Source organism: Ahaetulla prasina, chromosome 18, assembly GCF_028640845.1.
Source record: "Ahaetulla prasina isolate Xishuangbanna chromosome 18, ASM2864084v1, whole genome shotgun sequence".
Classification (NCBI taxonomy): domain Eukaryota; kingdom Metazoa; phylum Chordata; class Lepidosauria; order Squamata; family Colubridae; genus Ahaetulla; species Ahaetulla prasina.
In genome coordinates, this window is record NC_080556.1 from 6,357,930 (window position 1) to 6,382,817 (window position 24,888).

General features: G+C 45.7%; 1 protein-coding gene across 1 annotated transcript in view; it reads right to left on the bottom strand.

Annotated features, from left to right (window-relative positions):
• RERE (arginine-glutamic acid dipeptide repeats) overlaps nt 1-24,888 on the bottom strand; it is a 282,778-nt gene that overhangs the window by 209,714 nt on the left and 48,176 nt on the right. The gene's annotated exons all lie outside the window — the stretch shown is intronic.

A 24,888-nucleotide genomic window follows, 5' to 3' on the forward strand; every position in this document is an offset into this window, starting at 1 on the left:
GATAGCCAAGGTTACTAATAAGCTATCAAATCGTACAAGGAAACAGGTAAAAACAATATAAATTGAAAGATACAAGCGACTAGACTAGATTAGACTAGACTAGAAATAGCATAGCATAGCATAGAAATAAACTAGACTAAACTAGACTAGGCTAGAAATAGAACAGAATAGAGTAGATTAGATTAGAAGAGAAGAGAAGAGAAGAGAAGAGAAGAGAAGAGAAGAGAAATAGAATAGAAATGCATAGCATAGCATAGAATAGAATAGAATAGAATACAATAGAATTCTTTATTGACCAAGTGCAATTGGACACACAAGGAATTTGTCTTTGGTGTATATGCTCTCAGTGTACATAAGGAGAATAAAATACATTCATCAAGAATAAAAAGATACAATAATTAGTGATAGTCAAGGTTACTAATAAGCTATCAAATCATACTACGAAACAAGTAAAAACAATATAAATTGAAAGATACAAGCACGTAGACTACACTAGACTAGAATAGAATAGAAATAGCATAGCATAGCATAGAAATAGACTAGAATAGAATTGAATTAGAATAAAAATAGAATAGAAATGCATAGCATAGCATAGCATAGCATAGAATTATTTATTGGCCAAGTGCAATTGGACACACAAGGAATTTGTCTTTGGTATATATGCTCTCAGTGTCTCTGTAAGGAGAATAAAATACATTCATCAAGAATAAAAAGATAGAACACTTGGTGACAGTCAAGGTTACTAATAAGCTATCAAATCATACAGGGAAACAAGTAAAAATATAAATTGAAAGATACAAGCACATATATTAGACTAGACTAGAAATAGACTAGACTAGACTAGAATAATAGAGTTGGAAAGGACCACAGAAAAGGGGGTGCTCTCCCCCCCCCATTGGTGCCAGACCAGCTTTTCAGCAAAAGGGGGTAAAGAACAGCTTGGAAAGCTTGGGCATCACTTTCCATGCCCACCCTGGAGTTCTGTGCCCCTTTGAATAGAATAGAATAGAATAGAATAGAATTTTATTGGCCAAGTGTGATTGGACACACAAGGAATTTGTCTTGGTGCATATGCTCTCAGTGTTACATAAAGGAAAAGATACGTTCATCAAGGTGTGTGGCATATATATCAATCCCATCTTAATTCCCTTATTAAGTAGAGTTGGGGCCAGGTTTTTGGGTTTTTTTTGCAGGGCTAAGAGATTCAGAGGCTGGGCACCCCACAAAGTCACCACAATTCTCCCTTATGGGCTGTACCCTGAATGCCAGCTGACCTGTGTATAACACCTCATTTGTTGCATCCCTGGCTAATCCACCCATAACAGGAGATCAAGGAAAAAGGAACAAACCCTATATTAGTGGTGGGTGAATGAAACAGACCAACATTCAGCTTTCAGTGTCTCCAAACACCCAGGATTCATATTTACCGCTCGGTAGCATTTCGTGCCTTCAGAGATATACTTAATCTGTCTGAAATTGGCCAACAAGCAGCTAAGTTACCAACCCTCTCTCTCTATGCTGCCTGCTTAATGAAGACCAAAGAAGCGCCTTTGAGTTTTCTCATCCAAGAGGGAACGCAGCGCTGAAAATCAGCTTCACAATTAAGAGGTTTGGGGGACAGAAATGCAACACCCCCCTCCCCCCCAAAAAAGGTCCTGGAGTCAGAAAGGTACCTTCTTTTTAAAAAGAAAAAAGAAAGAAAAACACCTGCCATTTGGCAAGCCACCGGAGGCCTAGCAAAAGCGAGCTAGGCGAAATACATATTTCGTCAACATTGTCCTAAAGTTTACACAACATCGTAACTAAAACAAAAAAGCGAAACAGGAAAAAAAACTTGCAAAAAGAATGCAAAACCCTCTACAGCCCCATTAACCAACTGGCTTCTGTTTCCAAAGCAGTTAAATGAGAAGGAAATTAAGACTTCCAAGTCAATCTTCAATTCTGGCAACTGCCGATTGGAGGTCAACTTTTTTGGAAGGGAGAGAGGGAAGGGGGAGGGAAGAAGGAAGGGAGAGAAAATGAGAGAGAGAGAGAGACAGAAAGTTAGGGAGTGTGTGAGTGGTGTCAGAGAGGAAGGGAGAGAGAGAGAAAATGAGAGAAAGAAAAAGAGGAAAGTTAGCAAGTGTGTATGGTGTGAGAGAGGGAGGGAGGAAGAGAGAGAAAATGAGAAAGAAAAAGGGAGAAAGAAAGTTAGGAAGTGTGTGTGTCTTGTGTGAGAGGGAGGGAGTGAAAGGGAGAAAAAGAGAGAGAGAAAAAGAGAAAGTTAGGGAGTGTGTGGTGTGAGAGAGGGAGGGAGAGGGAGAGGGAGAGAGACTGAGTCTAGCCCAAAGGTACCCAGCCACTAGGCAGGGCTACAAATCATCATCTCCTTTAACTGTAACATCAAACTGACTCTCTTGACCCAAGGAACAGACCACACATCTCCTTCGGTTTAACCCCAGCAAAAGTGAAAGGGAGGCTGAGCCAAAAAACAGCTTAAGTCGAGGAAGAATTGTGGAAATCACCGCCAAGGTCACAACAACTTGGCAGACTGGCTGGCATGGGGACAGAAACAACGGGGGCACGGAAGGGCCTAGAGAGCTGGTGGCCCTTCCATTCTGGGGTGAAGAGAAAGTGGGCATCATTTCCGCTGAAACTGATAGCCTCCATATCTAATGCCCCCTTTTCTGGAAGGTTTATGGATTGCTTTTAGGGAAGATTAAACTGGAACGGAAGATCCTTTTTCCTGAAGGACCCACACAGAGTTTATTTTTGAAACTCAAGAAGGCCTTTTTTTCTGTCTTTTAAGGTGGCTCAAAATGGAGATTTAATTCCTTTTTTCTGGCTTGAGAGGTGTGCTGGGCAACAAAGGAAGAGAAGTGTGAACGTAGCCAACCTGGGTTTCTTTGCTTCCTTTGGGGTCTCCAACCTCGGCAACTTTTAAGACTTGTGGACGTCAACTCCCAGAATTCCTCAGCCAGCTTTGCTTGTGGACGTCAATTCCCAGAATTCTGGGAATTGAAGTCCACAAGCCTTAAAGTTGCCAAGGTTGGAGACCCCTGCTTTAAAGGGACTGTGGTAGCCCTTTCTCTCTTAATGCGTTTTAACGGTCGCTACGAATTCTTCTGGACTTATTTTATCTACACCAGGTGATGCTTTCAAATCAAGTGGAAAACATGAAGATTATAATTCCGGGTCCCCAAGAAGCTTTCCCTCCACAAGGCAAACAGGAAGGAAGCTAACCAGGATAAGCAAAAAAAGAAAAGGTAATTTTATTACTTAATGTTAAAAGAAAACAGACACAAAGTTCATAAGCCACACAACCCTTGGCTCCAAAGAAATCTACTCAGCCCTTCTTCTGTGGCCTTAGATTGGAAAAGGGAAGTGGGGGTATTTTTTTTTAAAAAAAAAACCTGAATGGCAGCAGAGAAATTATTAGTTTGTTTATGCAAGGTAAAGGCAAAGGCATACGTGCTAGTCGTTCCCAACTCTAGGGGGCGGTGCTCATCTCCGTTTCAAAGCCGAAGAGCCAGCACTGTCCGAAGACGTCTCCGTGGTCATGTAGACGGCATAACTCAACGCCAAAGGCGCACGAAACGCTGTTTTCTTCCCACCAAAGGTGGTCCCTATTTTTTCTACTTGCATTTTTACGTGCTTTCGAACCTGCTAGGTTGGCAGAAGCTGGGACAAGTAACGGGAGCTCACCCCGTTACACGTCAGCACTAGGGATTCGAACCGCTGAGCTGCTGATATTTCGATCGACAAGCTCAACGTCCTAGCCCCTGAGCCACCGCGTCCCCTTCGTTTATGCAAACGGAACACTAAAATCCTTCCCAATGGGTCCTAAGATGAGAACCATGGACTGCAAGGGGGAAATGCGGCATGGCACCTTAGGCCTGTCTTGTGGTTCAGATTGTGTTTTGTCTCCTGCAATGCTCAGAAGTGGGAGGCAGGAGGGGTCCTTGGTGCTCTCTGGAGCTTGGCTGTTTCCTTGCAGGTGTGTTTCATCACCCAATGTTCTGGCCCCCTCGCCTCAGTCCGAGCGATGACTTAATTAGCCGGCAACTATCAGCTTCTGGCAGCAAACTAGCAACTGTCTGCCAAGTGTCTCTGTTATCTCTCTTGCTGCCGATGAGTCAACCAGGAACAAACAGTACTTCAGCTCTAGTTAAGCAGTTGATTTGCCTGCTACGAAAAGGCACAGCAGCCCTTGCTGCTTTTATATCCTGTGGGTTGTGGCTCCATGACTCAGCACTTCCTAGGCCTGCCCCACCCTTGCTTCTGTTGTTCCCGCCTCTCCTGCCTACGAAACCTAGGGTCCAGCCAGGCCTGATTGCCATCAGCCGGGTCTGGAGGCGTGGCCTGGGGGGGGAAAGAGTCAGGGGACAGAAGCCTTGTTATCTCCTCCACCTGGCCTGCCTCTGGCTCCTGGAGCTGAGCCAGGAAAGCCAGTGCTCCAGAGGTAAGTCCTGATGGCCCTTCCCCCTCACTTTCCGAGTCACTTTCTGGCAGGGGGCCCGGCTGGGGGGGGGGGGGGCGCAGACACAACACCCAAACTAGGTAACGTCATCAGTCGTAGTGTGGTCAGAAGCCGCAAAACTGGGCCAGAGAACCAGGAAGCCGATTGCACGCTTAAGGGTCTTGCAAAAAACCGCCAACCAACCATATTGCTCATTAAAGTCCCCAGGTCCTTCAGGTTTGGGCAGTATAAGTGCCCCTACCAAGGCTGGGGTATTCTTGGAGTTGAAACCCACACACTTTAAAATGGCTAAGGTTGGGAAATACTGCTCTTGATCAAACCCAACACTTACATCTCTGACAAAATCTTATCTCTATTTGACATTAAGGAGGGACATATCTCCCCTTGCAAAGCATCAAAGGCTTCTTTGGAGCAGGCGGGTTTTTAAAAAGCCACTACGGTGATCAGGAACGGATCTCCTATGGAGATCCCAAAGCTCCCCGTTTCAGGAGGAAGCCAGCTTCCACAAAAGTCTGCACCTCTCAGTTCAGCCGGCTGCGGCTGTGCAAAGGCCAGAGTCCCGATCCCAGGCAGCCGGAAATCCAGGCCGCCTTTCGGAGCAGCCTCCATTTATCAAAACAACCCTGTCATGTCGAGTACCATTAACAGATAATGAAAGGAAGACCGAGGGATGGAGTTACAAGCAAAGCACTCAGCCTGCTATAGGCCTGAGCACGCCTGACATCTGACTTGATTATAAAGCATTATAATTAAATGGAATACCTAGTTTAAGTAACATTAAGGTTGTGACACAAACCAGCAAAAGCTGGGGAAATTCTAAGTTAAGGCTTTGACACGTTGTCATTAACTCTCCCGCGATCTGGGGGGGGGGGAGAGGGAGCAGAGCAATTCGAGGCAAGAGCATTGTGTGCATGTGTGTGTGTGTGTGTGTGCACGAGCGTGTCAGCACGCACACAAGCGCAGGTCTGAAGAAAATCTAAAGAGGCACATTAATCTGGCATGCTGCCCCCACGCTTCTCCGTTTCCAACCAGGTCTTGCTGGGAAGATAAACCAGCTCCTCTCGGCTCCAGGGTGGCGACAGGCTGGCTGTGCCCATAAGGCCAGCTCCCAGTTCCTACGTGCAGGCCCAAAGGCCCCGCATTGCCTTCGCAGTGCCGCTGTGAGGGGCAAACCTGGAGGCCAAAGCAAGCTGTGTTTTGGTATCTGCCATCCTCCCCTGTGTGGTGAAAAAACCGTGTAGGTGGAAGCTTAGTTAACCCTCTCTCTCTACTTACATTTTACTCAAGAGGTAGGTTTCACATATTCTTACTACCGGTTCTCCCCGCCCACGCGCCTTCCACGCATGTGCTTTGCTCGTGCGCGCCCCTTCCTCCAAAAACCTGGTTAAATAGGATGGTATTACGCCAAGGCCACCGCTACCGGTTCGCTCAAACCGGTCTGAACTGGCTGAATACACTACAATTTCACTAAATTAAATTCAATTTCCTTTCTCCTCACCTATCAGCAAGCTATTTGAAGCTGCCTTACATGGAGTCTTATCACAAGTCCCTCTGATATAAGACCCTTCTTTTCTTCCTTCCTTCCTTCCTTCCTTCCTTCCTTCCTTCCTTCCTTCCTTCCTTCCTCCCTCCTTTCCTTCCTTCCTAACCCAAGGTGGCAAACATATGTAACTCCATATTTTCCTCACAAGATCCCTTGGAGGTGGGGTGGGGTGGGAGGGGGGATTGACCCAAAATCACCCAGCTGGCTTTCGTGTCTAAGGTGGAAGAACTAGAACTCACTGTCTCCTGATTTCCAAGCCAGCACCCTAACCGCTACACCAAACTGGCTCTATAGAGACCCAAAGAAAACCCATCTACTCAACTAAAAGCTGTTCCTTGCGGAAGGTAGATGTTCTGGTGTTCTCAAAAAAAAAACGCCTGGCCTAGAAGTCCCACAATCTCTGTTGGCCAGCTGTGGGTTTACCGATTCCCAGTCCAAAATATTTGGCAACCTTAAAACTCCTCCTTTTTGTTTCTAGCATTACCTGGGCCTTTTTCCATCCGGATTCCCATTACCTCTTTCTCCTGCCAGCTTAGACTCAGCCTCGGCCTAATATTACCCCGTGGTGGAGCATTTGTGCAATATGTGTGTGTGTGTGTGTGTGTGTGTGTGTGCATATCTCTCTCTCTCCCCCTCTCTCCCTACCCCTCTCCCCTTCCCCTCTCCTCCTCCCCCTCTCCCTCATTCTCCCTCTTTCTCTCTCTACTTACATTTTACTCAAGAGGTAGGTTTCACATATTCTTACTACCAGTTCTCCCCGCCCACGCGCCTTCCACGCATGTGCTTTGCTCGTGCGCGCCCCTTCCTCCAAAAACCTGGTTAAATAGGATGGTATTACGCCAAGGCCACCGCTACCGGTTCGCTCAAACCGGTCTGAACTGGCTGAATACACTACAATTTCACTACAATTAAATTCAATTTCCTTTCTCCTCACCTACCAGCAAGCTATTTGAAGCTGCCTTACATGGAGTCTTATCACAAGTCCCTCTGATATAAGACCCTTCTTTTCTTCCTTCCTTCCTTCCTTCCTCCCTCCTTTCCTTCCTTCCTAACCCAAGGTGGCAAACATATGTAACTCCATACCCTTCTATTTTCCTCACAAGATCCCTTGGAGGTGGGGTGGGGTGGGAGGGGGGATTGACCCAAAATCACCCAGCTGGCTTTCGTGTCTAAGGTGGAAGAACTAGAACTCACTGTCTCCTGATTTCCAAGCCAGCACCCTAACCGCTACACCAAACTGGCTCTATAGAGACCCAAAGAAAACCCATCTACTCAACTAAAAGCTGTTCCTTGCGGAAGGTAGATGTTCTGGTGTTCTCAAAAAAAAAACGCCTGGCCTAGAAGTCCCACAATCTCTGTTGGCCAGCTGTGGGTTTACTGATTCCCAGTCCAAAATATTTGGCAACCTTAAAACTCCTCCTTTTTGTTTCTAGCATTACCTGGGCCTTTTTCCATCCGGATTCCCATTACCTCTTTCTCCTGCCAGCTTAGACTCAGCCTCGGCCTAATATTTCCCCGTGGTGGAGGAGCATTTGTGCAGTGTGTGTGTGTGTGTGTGTGTGAATGTGTGTGTGCATCTCTCTCTCTCTCTCCCCCTCTCTCCCTACCCCTCTCCCCTTCCCCTCTCCTCCTCCCCCTCTCCCTCATTCTCCCTCTTTCTCTCTACCCCTCCCTCTCCCTCATTCTCCCTCTCCTCCTCTCCTTCCTCCTCTCCCCATTCTCCCTCTCTCCCCCGTCTCCCTCCCTCTCTCCCTCATTCTGCCTCTCTCTTCCCCCCTTCCCTCTCCCTCACCCTCTCCTTCTCTCTCTCTCCTCAAGCTGGATGAAAGGCCACCCTTGCTAAGCAGCCAAGAGCAGATCAAGGCTGTGGTGACAAGAGGCTGGTTTTCTAGGCGGTTCTCAAAGAACACAGGAGTCATTTATACCCTCTTGGGAGAGGCTTCCAATCACCTGGAGAACGCTCAGTGGCGTTGTGCCACAAGATCTGTTGAGCAACAAGCCATGCTCAGCATTCCTTCTCGGGAGAATTAGCTTCTTATCGAGGTATGCATAAACGCCTTATCTTCCTCGGCAAACTGGGAGCTGCTTAAAGGCTACCAGATAAACAGGAGTGCCAGAAGTAATTGTTAAGAGCCCCTCTCTGGCCTTATCCGGAGAGAGATCGCATTAGAAATGCAGTTATTAAAACTTACTAAGCACTTAAAAGCCAAACAGCTCACAGGATCCGGTCCTGGAAGAGAGAAGAAAATGGAAGGGGTGGGGAGGGAGAAGGGCAAGAAATCAACAGCGGAACCAGTTTTCGGGTCAAATTTAACAGGCTTTGCTCTTGGCGAACCCGACTGGCCCCAAACTGGAAAGTTTAAGGAAGAACATTGGGGATGGAGCACTGGACAAAAAGGTGTCCCAAACCTTGCCGTTTCTTCCTCGCAACGGCTTGGAACCCGACTGAGCAAACCTGTTTAATAACTCAAGGTCGGCTTAGGGTGTGTGTAGGTTTAATCTCGTTCTACTTCGGGGATGTGGAGAGAGTCGGCCTGCTCCACTGGGGAAAAATGCTCCTGCAGCGATTCCAACTTCAAGAAATGGGGGAACATCCAAGCAACTTTGGAAGAAACTCACATCGACGTTATTATAAGCCTTTCAAACCAAACCCCGATTCGTAAACTTACCGACCTCTGCAAAGTATGGCAACCAATCCTATCTCTCTCTCAACAAATTCCTGGGTTCTCTTTCCACTCCCCATCCACATCAAATTAGGGTGAAGGGTGGGGGAGACAAGATCATGTCCTTTTTTTAGAATTGTCTAGTCCCGATCCTTGTTGGAGGCGAGTTCTGACTCATTCTTGCCCAGGATTTGGCCTTTAAACCCAACAGGCGCCTTGGAAAGATGCTCCAAGAACAAGTATCCTGGTTTGATTAGATCAGGCTTGGCTGTGCAAATTCCCAGCGAGCCACGACACAAGAGACGAGGTTTACCCAAACCATTTGCCATCTTCCCAGGGAAACGGCTCCCCGGTTGCATTTATTTATTCAGACTGAGTGAAAAGCTCCAGGCCTCTTAAGGCCCCAACCATCACCTAACTGTTTTCTCTTCGGACCTTGTGAACTTTCTATTTCCGCCTCTTGCTGGCTGCACATTTGCTTTCCAGCAAAAGAAGAGCGTTAAGACCCCTCCCCACCCCTTACCCATCCGTTTTGTCCATGAATTACACAAGGAAGGCCACCGGCAGATAGCCGTTAAGGCAGGGGTGAAATGTAAAATTTGTTACTACCAGTTCTGTGGGCATGGCTTAGTGGGGGTGGGGGGGATTAATGTGACTGGGTGAGAAAAAATGCTTTTCAAAACCTCTGACGATCCGATCATCAGAGCCTTTTTTTTTTACTTTTAAAAGCATTTTTTTCGGCCAAAGAAAAAATGCTTTTAAAAGTTAAAAAAAAAAAACCCTCTGATGATCGCGTGGCTCAGCTGGGCATGGGGGTGGGGCAGGGATTTTTACCACTAGTTCTCCAAACCAGCCACCATCATCACTACCGGATTGGGCGATTCCGTCCGAACCGGGACGATTTTATCCCTGCTTTGAGGGCAGTCTCACGAGCATCAAGGCTAATTGCCACCAATCCCCCTGGCTTTGAAAGCTCAGCGAGATAGAAAAGTGAGTCCTTCTAATTCTCTCTTTTTTTTAATATTCTACCAGCAGCAGCTGTCAACTCTCACTCCACACGCCAGAAAGCCAACAGTTTGAGAGTGCTACACGAGAAGGATTCCTTGAGGCACAGTACCTCATAATTTAATGTACTGTTATTTAAGGATCTTCACACCAATGAGTCAGCGGAACAAACTTGCCTCCAGAGGTTGCGGGTGCTCCAACGCTGGAGGTTTTTAAGAAGAGATTGGACAACCGTTTGCCCGAAATGGGATAGGGTCTCCTGCCTGAGCAGGGGGCTGGGACTAGGAGACCTCCAAGGTCCCTTCCAACTCTTTGTTATTCTATATCAGGGGTGTCAAACTCGATTTCATTGAGGGATGCATCAGGGTTGTGTTTGACCTTGGGGGGGAAGGAGAGGGTGTGTGTGTATGTGGCCAGCTCAATATCACTCGTGTCGGGGGGACGCCTGTGGAGGCCCATTTGCTCTGCCAGCGAAAACGGGTTCCCAAGCTCCATTTTCAGCTATGATGGCCGCCTGCAACCCTCGGGCCGTTTTCGGTGGCACAGGCACCCCGGGGCCAGCCCTTCGCTGTTCCCAGGGCGGCCCCGTGGGCCAGATCTAAGCACCCCTCGGGCTGCGTCCGCCCCCCACCCCAGGTCTTGAATTTGACACCCCTGTTCTATATTCTTCTCCTCCTCCTCTCCAATTGTGACTGCAGACCCAACCCTTCAATACTATCTGAGAAGTATTAAGTTAGAAGCAAGCCTCCTCAGCCGGATGTTTAAACTCCTGGCCCTGACAGCTCACATATTGCCTCTTCCACCAACTGATCGCTTGATTTCCAAGCATTAAACAATGCGATAGTTGTAGGTGATAGTATTACAGAGGCTGCTACAAAGAGGAGGGAGTGGGGGGTCAATTTATTTTCCACAACACCAGAAAGCAGGAGAAGAAACAAGGGGATGGAAACTCATCAAGGAGAGAAGCAAGTTAGGAGAAATTCCCTAGCAGGAAGGACAATGAACCAGTGGAACAGCTTGCCACCAGAAGTTGTGGGTGCTTCATCACCGATGGGTTTTAAGAAGAGACTGGACCGGCACTTGTCTGAAATGCTTTAGTCTCCTGCTTTGGTAGGGGGCTGGACTAGAAGACCTCCAAGGTCCCTTCCCGCTCTATTTCTGATTGATTTAACTGGTGAATGTATGTAGGATCAGTTTTCAACAAAAGCAAGAGTTAGATACGAGCTGCTGTAAATATCCCCTATTAACACACAAAGTTTCATTGGCCACAAAGTAGCAGAGTTGTCTGTTGTGAATGTGGATAAACAACTCACCACCACCTCAATTGATATTCTCATGCTGGTCCATTCATTTCCCACTATGTAGGAATAAAATATCAACCACCAATATTTTTCCCCCTAATAATTGACTCAACGTTTGGGGTCACTGAAATCTGTAGTACGTTTTATTGTCACATTTTTTTTAATTATCCTGCATTTGTGCTTTGAGCATTTACTTCCTCCTTTTAGAGTTTATTTCCCCTTTTCCTTCAACCAATTCAGCCACAGAACTACAGTTTTGATATTGTTGTATTATCTATGTTCTTGCCTTCAAATCTACAACGTCTTTGTGGAGCAGTTTCCTGCTGCGTTTCGTTTGCACAGACTTGTTTTTACCTGGTCACCGACCAAGATAAATATTATCTGCCTGACACAAATACGTGAGAGTCTTTTTTTAAAAAAAAAAATAATAATCATAGGAATATTTAGATAGGCTGTTCTGATTATTTACACAATTCTTCTTAATCCTGGCCAATCAAGCAAGGATGACTTGCCTTTAAGCTCTTCCTGCTGGCAGTAAATTAAACCAGAAAAACTCTTATCCATGGCTTGTTTAGGGCTGTGTCCAAACTCAGATCTCTGACTTACACCTCTCCTTACACCATACATATATATATATATATCTGTCTGTCTGTCTTTGGTTATTCGGGTTTTCTCCCACGTAAAATTAAAATTAAATTAAAATTAAATTAAAATTAAATTAATTAAATTAAATTAATTAAATTAAAAGTAAATTAAAAGTAAAATTAAAAAGGAAGAAACAGCTGCAATCACACATTGCTCCCAGAAGCACGAAGCTGAAGCCTGAAGATGACGAATGAGACTTCGTCGAAACGTCGCCAAGACACTTCCAATTTTACGCGGGAGAAAACCCAAATAACCAAAGACCTACATACAAACACCCGCGAAAACCTCAGAAAACAGATTATATATATATATATACATATATATATATATATATATATATATATATATATATATATATATATATATATATATATATATATATATATACATACAGACACAGACGCATACAAATTTAATGTTGTGTTTTGCCTTGCTCTACAATATATTATTCAGATAACAAATGGCTCTCTTTCATCCAACAATTCTTATCCATATTTTTGATGTAACCTGGGGAAAAGTGACTGAACCAACACATAAACAAAAGCAACTTGTAGAATGCAACTCCCTGGTGCAATTCAGATGTATACACAAAACACATACACACCACCCTGTTAAGACGATTCTCTCTCCCCAATTTTAACACTTTTCTAGGTGAGCTAGAACTCCAATTCCCAGAATTCCCTGCAACCACAACCATCTACTCTGGGAATTTAGGGTCACTGTGGAGATCAGGTTGGGGGAATGCTAGCTTATACCCAAAACATATAGCATTATCGCAATGTAAACTTTTAAAAACCAGAAGCGGAAGAGTCGAACAACTAAATTCAAGAATGGCATTGTTGCCATCACACAGAATTATCCTGATCCTAAGTTTGCAAAAACATCATAATAATAAAAAAAAACCTAACGTGTCTTTAGAAGGTTTTTTTTTTCCCCAAGACAAAACTATTAATGTTTGTTTAAGCCGCTGAGATGAAACACAAAGTTGTCCTTACACTTTCTTGAACTGGCGCTTTATTTCGGTTGCTTTCTAGTTAGCCAAAATAAAAGGGCTAGCTGTTGAAAGTATGAATTATCCCTTGGCTCAACCCATTTGCTGGCCAAAATCGATACCCAGGCGGACAAACACATCCTTGTGGATGTTTTTAAGATACGTTAAAAATAGAGCTGAAAACAAAGGGCTACAGGCGACTTCCCCTTTTTCCGCATTCTAAATCAATCCAAATTTAACCACAAAAACAACCCTACGTTACCCTCTTCCGTTTTTGAGCTTATGCGACATTCTTGTGAATGGAAAATACGATACCCCTGTAACCCAACCGCCTGTGGTTTGTTTAAAGTACTATAATGCGAAGCATGCTTCTTCTCTCACTCACCAATAATAACAACAATAATAAAAAAAAAACAGCCAGCAGAAATTGTTACCAAATGCTTCCATTACAATCTCTCCGGAACACGACCCGATTCCCAGCCACCCACCCACAAGCAGGGAATTTGGGAAAGGAGATAAGAGCTGTCTAAAATAATGAGGATTAGGCAAAGCAAATATTCTTAATAAAGAAAATTCTGCTATGAGTTTTTTGGGTTTTTTTTTACATTACCGAAGGGCAGCAAAGGGGTTGGAAGGGGAATGGGGGGGGGCTTGCCTTATTTTTAGTGCGCCAATCACTTTTACAATCTAGAAGGGGTGTTTTTTTGTTTTTGTTTAAAGTACTATAATGCGAAGCATGCTTCTTCTCTCACTCACCAATAATAACAACAATAATAAAAAAAAAACAGCCAGCAGAAATTGTTACCAAATGCTTCCATTACAATCTCTCCGGAACACGACCCGATTCCCAGCCACCCACCCACAAGCAGGGAATTTGGGAAAGGAGATAAGAGCTGTCTAAAATAATGAGGATTAGGCAAAGCAAATATTCTTAATAAAGAAAATTCTGCTATGAGTTTTTTGGGTTTTTTTTTACATTACCGAAGGGCAGCAAAGGGGTTGGAAGGGGAACGGGGGGGGAGGGGGCTTGCCTTATTTTTAGTGCGCCAATCACTTTTACAATCTAGAAGGGGTGTTTTTTTTTGTGTGTGTGTTTTTTAAAAAAATGACAATAACCAAAGGAAGTAAAGCGTAGCTATATTCATCTTTCCCTCAAGAGAGCCAGATAACCTTTAAAAAACAGGAAGCCTGCCATATAAATGATGGGGGAAAAAAGAGAGAGAAAAGTTTAACAGTCCAGAACCGCAAAACTGCTTAGCAGTTGCAAGTGGTGGGAAGAGGCAGCTGGAGATGGTGGAAATTCACAGATGGAAGCGATGAGCTTCAAGTCAAGGATGGAGAAAATTACCAATCTAGGTAACATCATCAGTGTTAGAAGGGAATGGAGGAGGACTGTGGGGTCCTTGGTGCTCTCTGAGCTGGGTGGTTTTCCTGCAGACGTTTCATTACCAAACTAAGTAACATCATCAGTGTTAGAAGGGAATGGAGGAGGACTGTAAAAATTAAGCTGAGGGGTGGGGGGTGGAGCTGCCCTAATACTTACCTTTGGACACTTGTAGCCAGGCCTCGCACACTCCCGAGACCTGCCTCGGAGGCCTATTTCTTCTACAGCTGGCAAGGGCTTTCCTGAAGGCCTCTGTAGCTGATAACAAAGCTCCGGATCGATCCAGAGCTCTGTAATCGGCTGCAGAGGCCTTCAGGAAAGCTTTTCCTGGCTGCAGAAGTTCCTGAAGGCCTCTGACAGGGAAAAGGAGGCCGTGGTGATGCGTGCAAATGAGGTTACTCAGTGGATGACATCCCCCCCGGAAAATAATACCTGGTGCCTTTTTTTTGGTGGTAATATATATATATATATGTATAAGACAGGGCCTTGTTTTCGGGGAAACAATTCCCCAAAGAAGTTGTAGAAAAAATGCTTTTAAGTTTTTTTTTAAAAAAAGTTGCCCACGCCCACCCAATCACATTACACTCCCCCACCAAGCCACACAAAAAAAAAAGTTGCCCACGCCCACCCAATCACATTACACTCCCCCACCAAGCCACACCCACAGAACCGGTAGTAACAAATTTTACATTTTACACCCCTGATCTGAAGGTTACACCATGAAATCCTTTTTCACACAGTACAGACTTCACACTTAATACAAAGAAGCCATACATTAAGGCAGCCAGCAGGGGGCTCCACAGAGCACCTAAGAGCTGCTTTCTTGCCCGCCCCTCGCCCCCTTCTCTCTCTCACACACACACAAACACACACACACCAGCCAGCAATTTAAGATGCAGGAAAGGGAAGCTGAGCATCTGCAAGTCAAACCCAATTTAGGCCATTTTACTATAATAAACCGTTCTCGGCAGAAAGCGGTAGCGCTCAGGCAAAGCCTTGGTGATGACATATTTTGAAATAAAACCATATTGGCTTGGACCGAGCTTGCTTGCAACTGTCTGCTCTCAGGAGGAACGCAGCTGGCAATATTTCTGTAAATAAGCCTCAGATCTTGGAAAGTGCTCCAAAACAGCTCCCCAGGAAATCTTCCTTCAAAAAACCTTTCCAGAATGAAGGCTCTGGCGGAAAACGTGGGGGGGGGGGAATGGAGGAAGGGAAAAAAGGAAGGGGAAAAAAATCAGTGACTTTCGGTTTATTCCTTTCTTTTGATGGAGAGGGGGGGGGGAACCTAAAACATGTTGAGGGATGGCTGAAGAAAAATCTTCATTTTTTTTTTAAGGCAAATTAATTCCAGCAGTTGGAAGGAGGGAGGGAGACAAGGAGGTGCATTTCTATTATTTAAATAAGAAGTGACCCTTTTGTGATTATAAGTGCCTGAGTTCAAGGCAGAGTTGGACTGTAAACTTGGATCTTTGGAAAAAAACACAAAAATTTGGAGAGTGCCATTCGTTCTCCAGCCACCTGGTAGGAGATGTCAAATGGGATTATTTCACATTTTTTGACTCTTTTTCTGGAGTTTTTAAAGGGAGGAGGAAGGAAAGCAAACGGCTCATATTATCAGCCTTCCTTCTACCCCCTCAAAAAGGGCCAAAATCATATTTTACACATTGACAAACCAGCCCTCCTCCTTCCTGAATTCCCGATAAGAAGAGACTCCAATCGAAGCTCGTCCCAATTCGCTGGCCCTTAGTTTGCCTTTTGTTCAAATCCCGCCGCTGAAATTAAAGAAGACCTTGGAAAACAGCCGGCAACCTACTCCCTCGCTCTGCCGCAGGTATCTCAAAATTACTGCCAACTGGAGTGGAAACGATTCAAGGGTTTGGGGGGTTTTTTGTGCCTGGCGGTTCCTTATATCTGCTAAAAGGAGGCATCTTTGAAACCAGATGTTCAAAGAGAGGCAAAGAAAGCATCAGGAACCCACTGAACGTGAGGCTGGGATAAAGGAATTGTTTTTTGACTGCTGGAAAAAAACAATTCCTTTATCCCAGCCTCACGTTCGGAAAAAACCCACCAGGGTGATAACTTTCTTATGTACCCAATGGGGGGATGGGGGAGAAAAAAAGAAAAGAAACCCACAAACATTAGATCTGGGGGGGGGGGGGAAGGAATCCTGTAGATCTCAATACTAATCGGGCACCGAAACAAATCCGCCATCTGGGGAAAGATACGCCGCCCCTGCAGAAAAGCCAGCGCCTTCAAAGCTTTCCAAAGATAACATTTTCCCGAAGATGAAAGCCCGATTGCACAGCCTGAGCTGAAATGTATCAAAGTATCAAACAGGGCATTTAGCACCAAACAAACAGCCGATTTGTGTGTGTCTGTGTGTGTGTGTGTGTATTTCTTTTTTTAAAACAACAAAGGCAGGTAAAGACTTTTGCCTGCAATTACAAACCCAAGGAAAACAAAGGAGACGTGTGTGTGCTTCGGAAAGGGGAGGGGGAGGCCCACTAGGGAACTGGAGGACCGGAGCAATATATCCAGAGAGAGGGGGCCGGGAGACTGGGACAGGGAATATCGGTGAAGGGTGGGGGGGGCGTTGGAGGGAACTGGGGTGGGGTGTGGGGGTGCTCCATCACTGGAGGTTTTTAAGAAGAGACTGGACAACCAGCCATTAGTCCAGAATTGTACAGCTTAAGCAAGGGGTTGGACTAGAAGACCTCCAAGGCCCCTTCCAACTCTGTTATCCTGTAATGAAACCGACTGAGTGACCTTGATGCTAGTCCCTCTCTTTCTCAGCTCTAGGAAGGAAAACTTTAAAACGCTGGGCCAAGAAATCTGGAGGGACTACATAGCCCAGCCAACCGCTAGTATTCAACGCTGGCTCAAAAACACACATGCAAAAAGCCAACAGATATAGGCCCTCTGGTGGCTCAGACTGGTAAGACAGTCTGTTATTAACAGCAGCTGCTTGCAATTACTGCAGGTTCAAGTCCCACCAGGCCCAAGGTTGACTCAACCTTCCATCCTTTATAAGGTAGGTAAAATGAGGACCCAGATTGTTGGGGGCAGTAAGTTGACTTGTTGGGGGCAATAAGTTGAAGAAAAGGGCCGTGGTGGCTCAGGCTGTAAGATAGCCTGTTATTAAAACACAGCAGCCTGCAATTACTGCAGGCTCGAATCCCACCAGGCCCAAGGTTGACTCAGCCTTCCATCCTTCATAAGGTAGGTAAAATGAGGACCCAGATTGTTGGGGGCAGTAAGTTGACTTGTTGGGGGCAATAAGTTGAAGAAAAGGGCCGTGGTGGCTCAGGCTGTAAGATAGCCTGTTATTAAAACACAGCAGCCTGCAATTACTGCAGGCTCGAATCCCACCAGGCCCAAGGTTGACTCAGCCTTCCATCCTTCATAAGGTAGGTAAAATGAGGACCCAGATTGTTGGGGGGGCAATAAGTTGACTTTGTAAATATACAAATAGAATGAGACTATTGCCTTACACACTGTATGCCGCCCTGAGTCTTCGGAGAAGGGCGGGATATAAATGCAAATTTTAAAAAAAATACATTTTTGAAACACACAAAAGGCATAGCGAATATTAGGGGGGAGGGGTTGCCACCCCCACAAAACACCTCCGACACAACAAACGATAAGCCAAGTTAAATCCAACTGGAAAATTGTTGATGATATATACAAATTTTGTTTTTGCTTGGAAACGTGGCATAGTTAAACTTCGGGAAGGGGGTTTTTACAGCTAAGGGACCCAGCTTGTTAGCTCTGCCTTGATCAGCAGAGTGGGGCTGTTGATGGTTTACCGTTATGCCACCTAACGGCCCTTTCCTGAATCACGGTTCAGCCTTAACCAGCAATCAACCCCAGGATATTATTTTAAGCTATCAGGGTAGGAAGCTTATCATAAAGGAATGCAAGGGAAGAGAAGCACAGAAACTTCCCCAAATCTCCTTTTTCTTTTTTTCATTCCAGGCCCCGTAGAATGACCCGCTTCTGCTCATTTATCATAGCTACAAGACCTACAAGAAACTGCTACAGGAAGACGGTGGACTTCACGACCACAAACTGAGCCCGAAATTTCTGTCGCTAAGTGAGGCATTCCTTAACTGACTTTTGCCCCGTTTTACCGACCTTTCTTGCCACCGTTGTTTTAAGTGAACGCCTGCGGTTGTTAAGTGACTAACACGGCAGTTAAAGTGAATCGGGCTTCCCTGTTGACTTTCCTTATTAGGTCGCAAAAGGGGATCATGTCACACACACACACACACACACACACACACACAGAACAACCCCAGAACACTGCAACCGTCATAATCTGACCAATGGGGATGCTGCAACGGTCGAAGTGTGGAAAAAGGCTCATACGGCTCATAAGCAGGGGTGGGGCTGCTGGGGGTTCGCGAGAACCTCTAGCTAAGATTCTGTGCAGTTCAGAGAACCCACAAATCCCACTCCTGGCTGGCCCTGCCCACCCCTCCCCTCCCAGGAGTCCCCATGCGGCCCGTTTTGGATGCAGGTAAGTGCAGGGCATGCGCAGAGGCTCAAGGAGGGCGAAATATAGGCTTATTGGAAGTTTAGGAAGGCCGGAAACAGGGCCTCTGGGGCCTGGAGAGGCCGTTTTTGCCTTCCCAGAGGCTCAAGAAAAGCCTCCGGAGCGCGGGGAGGGCAAAAACGCCCTCCCCCACCGTGGTGCAGGAGGCCGACTACGCCATGCCCACCATGGCTACGCCCACCCAACAACCGGGCAGGGAACCCCTTGCTAAACCTTTTGAAGCCGACACCTGGTCATAAGTCATTTTTTCAGTGCTGTTGTGACTTCAAACGGTCACTGTTGTGACTTCAAACGGTCACTATTATTATTATTATTACTAAATGAACTGCTGTAAATTGAAGAATATTTTATGTTCTCGCCATGCCGAAGATGAAATTCTAACCAACTGCCACAATGCTCCAGAGGAGTTTACTAAATATTTCCCGGTGTCACCTCGGTCCGAACTTGTCTTGTCCTTTGCTTGGCATATTGACAAACCAACTGGTGAATTGTCGTGCTTGTGTGTTTTGTCAATAAGATTTCCCTGGCTCATTAATAATCCATTCAAGGAAACCTGGATTAGCCCTCGGCAAAGCAGATCGGCCTCTTGTAGGCTAGCAGGAACCAAGCAAGCCAAAAGATGGGAACGGGTATTTACAAAAACAAAACAAAAAAGTTGTGCATTCAAAATACAGACCAAAAGAATCTGGTTTCATTTTTCCCACATCACTTGGCCACCTTCCCAGGGGTAACTGCCAATGGAATGGAGAGAAGAAAAGAAAGAAATTGTTTTGCTAAGGGGCACCATCCGTCTACTCGGTTAAAATGGGAAGTCCATGTTTTCTTTTGAAACCTTGGCTGGGAAGAATGTTAAGGAAGGAGAAAGGGGGGAAAATGACCTTCCTTCCCAAATTAGCATCTGAACGCTAATTCGAGTTTCCTCTTTGAAGATCTTCCAGCTCCAAAATGGCCACAGGTCAACCAATATTTTATATTTTCACCGCTCCATTCTCCATTCTCCATAGGACTGATTGAGTCTGTCATCTGCACCTCTATAACTGGCTGGTTTGGTTCTGCAGCCCAACAAGACAGACGCGGACTTCAGAGGATCATTAGAACTGCAGAAAAAACAATGGCTACCAACCTGCCTTCCGTTGAGGACCTGTATACTGCACGAGTCAAAAAGAGGGCTGTGAAAATATTCAGACCCCTCACATCCTGGATATAAACTGTTTCAACTCCTACCCTCAAAACGACGCTATAGATTTATTTTATTTATTTATTTATTTATTTATTCATATTTTTATACCGCCCTTCTCCGAAGACTCAGGGCGGTGTACAGCCAATAAAACAACAAAAATCCTAAACAAATTAAAATAATATAACAAGTTTAAAAATCTGATTCGACTGCTGTATACTTAAAATATTAGCTAAAATTTTTCAGAAGCTAAAACCCTATTAAAAAACCCGCTAAAACCCCCCATATTAAAATCAATCAGGCCAATAGAGCACTGCACACCAGAACAACTAGACACAAGGACAGTTTCTTCCCAAAAGCCATCACTCTGCTAAACAAATAATTCCCTCAACGTTGTCAAACTATTTACTAAATCTGCACTACTATTAATCTTCTCATCATTCCAATCACCCACCTCCTTCCACTTATGACTGTAACTTTGTTGCTTGTATCCTTCCGATTTATACTGATATTGTTTCCTGATTACTTATTTGTAGCCTATGACTATCATTAAGTGTTGTAAGTGTTGTACCTTGATGAAGGTATCTTTTCTTCTATGTACACTGGGAGCTTATGCACCAAGCTTATGCACCAAGACCCTCCTTAGCTGGAGGGAAGTGCTGCTGGTGCCAAAGAGCCGGAGGGCCTTGTTCCAGTGAGACTGCCTCATGGCCTGGAACTGGCTGACCATCTCAGCCCGCTGAGCCTCCAGGCACCAGTACCTGGCCTTGCACTCTCGCAGGTCTTCCCTCTGCTTGGAAAGCCTATGCCCCTAGTCCTCAGTGAGGTGCTTCTGCTGAGCCTCCTTCTCGGTCAGATCCAATTTGAACTGAGCTCTTTTGCCAACTCTTTCTCCTGGTGGCTGCTTAGCTCCAACAACTCCTTCCTGTTGGGGTCCTAAGGAGCCTTGGGAGGAGTGGCTGGGAGGGGAGGGGCGAGTAGAGGCTGGTGAGGCACCCCTTGACATGAGTGACATAGAGTTGGCCACGCCCACCCAGTCCCATGACCACCTAGCTAGACCCACTCAGCCGGTCATTAGGCCGATCCTATTAGTGGTCCGCGGGATTTAAAATTATGAATTTAGTGGTTCCTGAGGTCCGAAAGGTTGGTGACTCCTACTCTACAGGACACGTGTGTTGATAACAAGCTGCATGACTGCCAAGGAGTAGCAAGTTATTGGACAGATAGCCAAGCTTTTGTTAACTGGGAAATTGATTTTTTTTTCCCCCGCTCCTCCTTCTGGTCATCTCTGGGCTGCCAAAATCACCAGTGTCGCATTAATGAAGATCGATCAATGCTATCACAGACCAGGATATGCAACGAAGGCCTTCTTCTTAAGGCCTTCTTCAGAGGCAGTAACACCGCAATTTTGACCTCAGAGGTGAGAAAACACCAGATAAGAGTTCGAAAACACCAGATAAGAGTTCACCGCAGATAAATTTCCCAAATCTTGTTCTCCTTTATGGCTGGGCTGCCTCATTTCCACTACTGCGGCCAGCCTCTCTTTGCAGTGGGAACGCTTCTGTCTCTGCTACATTTAATCTTTTATTCCAGCCGATTGACTTATTTTTTTATATCCCTGCGTTTCCTCCGTTTAACTCAACTCTACCATCAGCTGCTCTTATCGACTGTCGCAAGGTGAAGGGAGAGAATTCGCTGAAAGGAACCTGCCTTTTTGAAAACTGCTCAAATTCTGCATCCGGTGGCGGTTCGAAACACGCATCTTGGTAAGAAAATCTGTAAGGCAAATGGATAAGTTTCTGGATGCTTAGAAAGTGTAAGGGCTATGCCAGGGAGGAAAAAAGAAAGAAAGAAAGAAAGAATCACATTAGCCAGAGAAACACGGGGAGGGGGGAAAAAAATCTAATTATGCAGAACATAATGGGACATGTACCATGCAAACAGTTCCAGCAATTAAATATCTCCTTTGCCATCATGAATCGGAGGGACAGAAGCGGTGTGGGAGGAAGAAAGACGAGAGACAGTAAAAATCTAGAGGAGAAACATGGTGGGTGGATGCGTTACGCGCCCTCAAATATTGGTCTTCCAAGCCACAGACTTGGGTCTCAAGAAGCAGGACCCTTCTCTAGAAAATGGGGGGGGAAAGGCAGGCATTAGCTTCCTTGGTTCACTCAACACCTGTTCCAATTGTTGTGGACCACAACAGATCCTTTGGCAACTTCTCCGTAGCTTTAGCTCAGGGGTCCCCAAGTTTGGCGACTTTAAGACTTGTGGACTTTAAACTCCCAGAATTCTGTGAGTTAAAGTCCACAAGTCTTAAAGTCGGCAAGTTTGAGATCTCTGCTTTAGCTCAGGGGTCCCCAAGTTTGGCGACTTTAAGACTTGTGGACTTTAAACTCCCAGAATTCTGTGAGTTAAAGTCCACAAGTCTTAAAGTTGGCAAGTTTGAGATCTCTGCTTTAGCTCAGGGGTCCCCAAGTTTGGCGACTTTAAGACTTGTGGACTTTAAACTCCCAGAATTCTGTGAGTTAAAGTCCACAAGTCTTAAAGTTGGCAAGTTTGAGATCTCTGCTTTAGCTCAGGGGTCCCCAAGTTTGGCGACTTTAAGACTTGTGGACTTTAAACTCCCAGAATTCTGTGAGTTAAAGTCCACAAGTCTTAAAGTTGGCAAGTTTGAGATCTCTGCTTTAGCTCAGGGGTCCCCAAGTTTGGCGACTTTAAGACTTGTGGACTTTAAACTCCCAGAATTCTGTGAGTTAAAGTCCACAAGTCTTAAAGTTGGCAAGTTTGAGATCTCTGCTTTAGCTCAGGGGTCCCCAAGTTTGGCGACTTTAAGACTTGTGGACTTTAAACTCCCAGAATTCTGTGAGTTAAAGTCCACAAGTCTTAAAGTCGGCAAGTTTGGAGATCTCTGCTTTAGCTCATTACATTGTTCAAATTATTTCTTCGGGGCCGCCAGCATATGATATTTTGCTCCATTCTGTATCTGTAAATCAAACTTCTAATCACTCTTGTGCTGTTTATTTCAAAAGAATTTTTTTGGGAGGTGGGGGGGGGGATTAAAACTTGCATTTAAAAAACTTCTTTGGCTAAGGACTGAAGGAAACTCACCTTGTACAGAATTACGAAGAGATGGTCTATTCACAGGCTCAACATTCTGGCTCCACTTTTTTAATGGAGTGATCTTACACGGCGATTTCTTCCCCAAAAATCCCCTATTTACCGATGCTTTTTAAAGCTTAAGCAAGGAGAACAACGGAAGGAATTCACTCCTTGCAGAAACCAGATATATATATTGTTGGTGGCTCTTGTTGGCCTTGTCAAAAGGATGCAGAATTAGAAACATATCTTTTTCCAGCTCTGAATTAGCATCATTTTTTACTTGGCATACACAGAGCCTGCCCGCCAACGGAGAGGAAGCTTAGCAAAAAATAGATTCCCTTTGACTGAAACGTATTCGATTCACGCCCTTTTTTCAATGAAGCCTTTGTTGCTCATCAAATCTAGAAGCCATGAGGCCGCCATCTGCCAAAGTCCGCTGCGAATCAAAAGGTTTTATTTCATGGTCTAGAGCAGTGGTCACCAACCGGTGGTCCGTGGACCACCGGTGGTCCGTGGACCACCGGTGGTCCGTGGACCACCGGTGGTCCGTGGACCACCGGTGGTCCGTGGACCACCGGTGGTCCGTGGACCACCGGTGGTCCGTGGACCACCGGTGGTCCGTGGACCACCGGTGGTCCGTGGACCACCGGTGGTCCGTGGACCACCGGTGGTCCGTGGACCACCGGTGGTCCGTGGACCACCGGTGGTCCGTGGACCACCGGTGGTCCGTGGACCACCGGTGGTCCGTGGACCACCGGTGGTCCGTGGACCACCGGTGGTCCGTGGACCACCGGTGGTCCGTGGACCACCGGTGGTCCGTGGACCACCGGTGGTCCGTGGACCACCGGTGGTCCGTGGACCACCGGTGGTCCGTGGACCACCGGTGGTCCGTGGACCACCGGTGGTCCGTGGACCACCGGTGGTCCGTGGACCACCGGTGGTCCGTGGACCACCGGTGGTCCGTGGACCACCGGTGGTCCTAAGAAAATTTTGGTGGTCCATGAAAAGTTATTTGCATTTTTATATCCCTGCGTTTCCTCAGTTTAACTCAACTCTACTATCAGCTGCTCTTATCGACTGTCGCAAGGTGAAGGGAGAGAATTCGCTGAAAGGAACCTGCCTTTTTGAAAACTGCTCAAATTCTGCATCCGGTGGCGATGCGAAACACGCATCTTGGTAAGAAAATCTGTAAGGCAAATGGATAAGTTTCTGGATGCTTAGAAAGTGTAAGAGCTACTGTCAACATGCCAGGGAGGAAAAAAGAAAGAAAGAAAGAAAGAGTCACATTAGCCAGAGAAATACGGGGAGGGGGAAAAAAAATCTAATTATGCAGAACATAATGGGACATGTACCATGCAAACAGTTCCAGCAATTAAATATCTCCTTTGCCATCATGAATCGGAGGGACAGAAGCGGTGTGGGAGGAAGAAAGACGAGAGACAGTAAAAATCTAGAGGAGAAACATGGTGGGTGGATGCGTTATGCGCCCTCAAATATTGGTCTTCCAAGCCTCAGACTTGGGTCTCAAGAAGCAGGACCCTTCTCTAGAAAATGGGGGGGAAAGGCAGGCATTAGCTTCCTTGGTTCACTCAACACCTGTGTTCCAATTGTTGTGGACCACAACAGATCATTTGGCAACTTCTCCGTAGCTTTAGCTCATTACATTGTTCAAATTATTTCTTCGGGGCCGCCAGCATATGATATTTTGCTCCATTCTGTATCTGTAAATCAAACTTCTAATCACTCTTGTACTGTTTATTTCAAAAGAATTTTTTGGGAGGTGGGGATTAAAACTTGCATTTAAAAAACTTCTTTGGCTAAGGACTGAAGGAAACTCACCTTGTACAGAATTACGAAGAGATGGTCTATTCACAGGCTCAACATTCTGGCTCCACTTTTTTAATGGAGTGATCTTACACGGCGATTTCTTCCCCAAAAATCCCCTATTTACCGATGCTTTTTAAAGCTTAAGCAAGGAGAACAACGGAAGGAATTCACTCCTTGCAGAAACCAGATATATATATTGTTGGTGGCCCTTGTTGGCCTTGTCAAAAGGATGC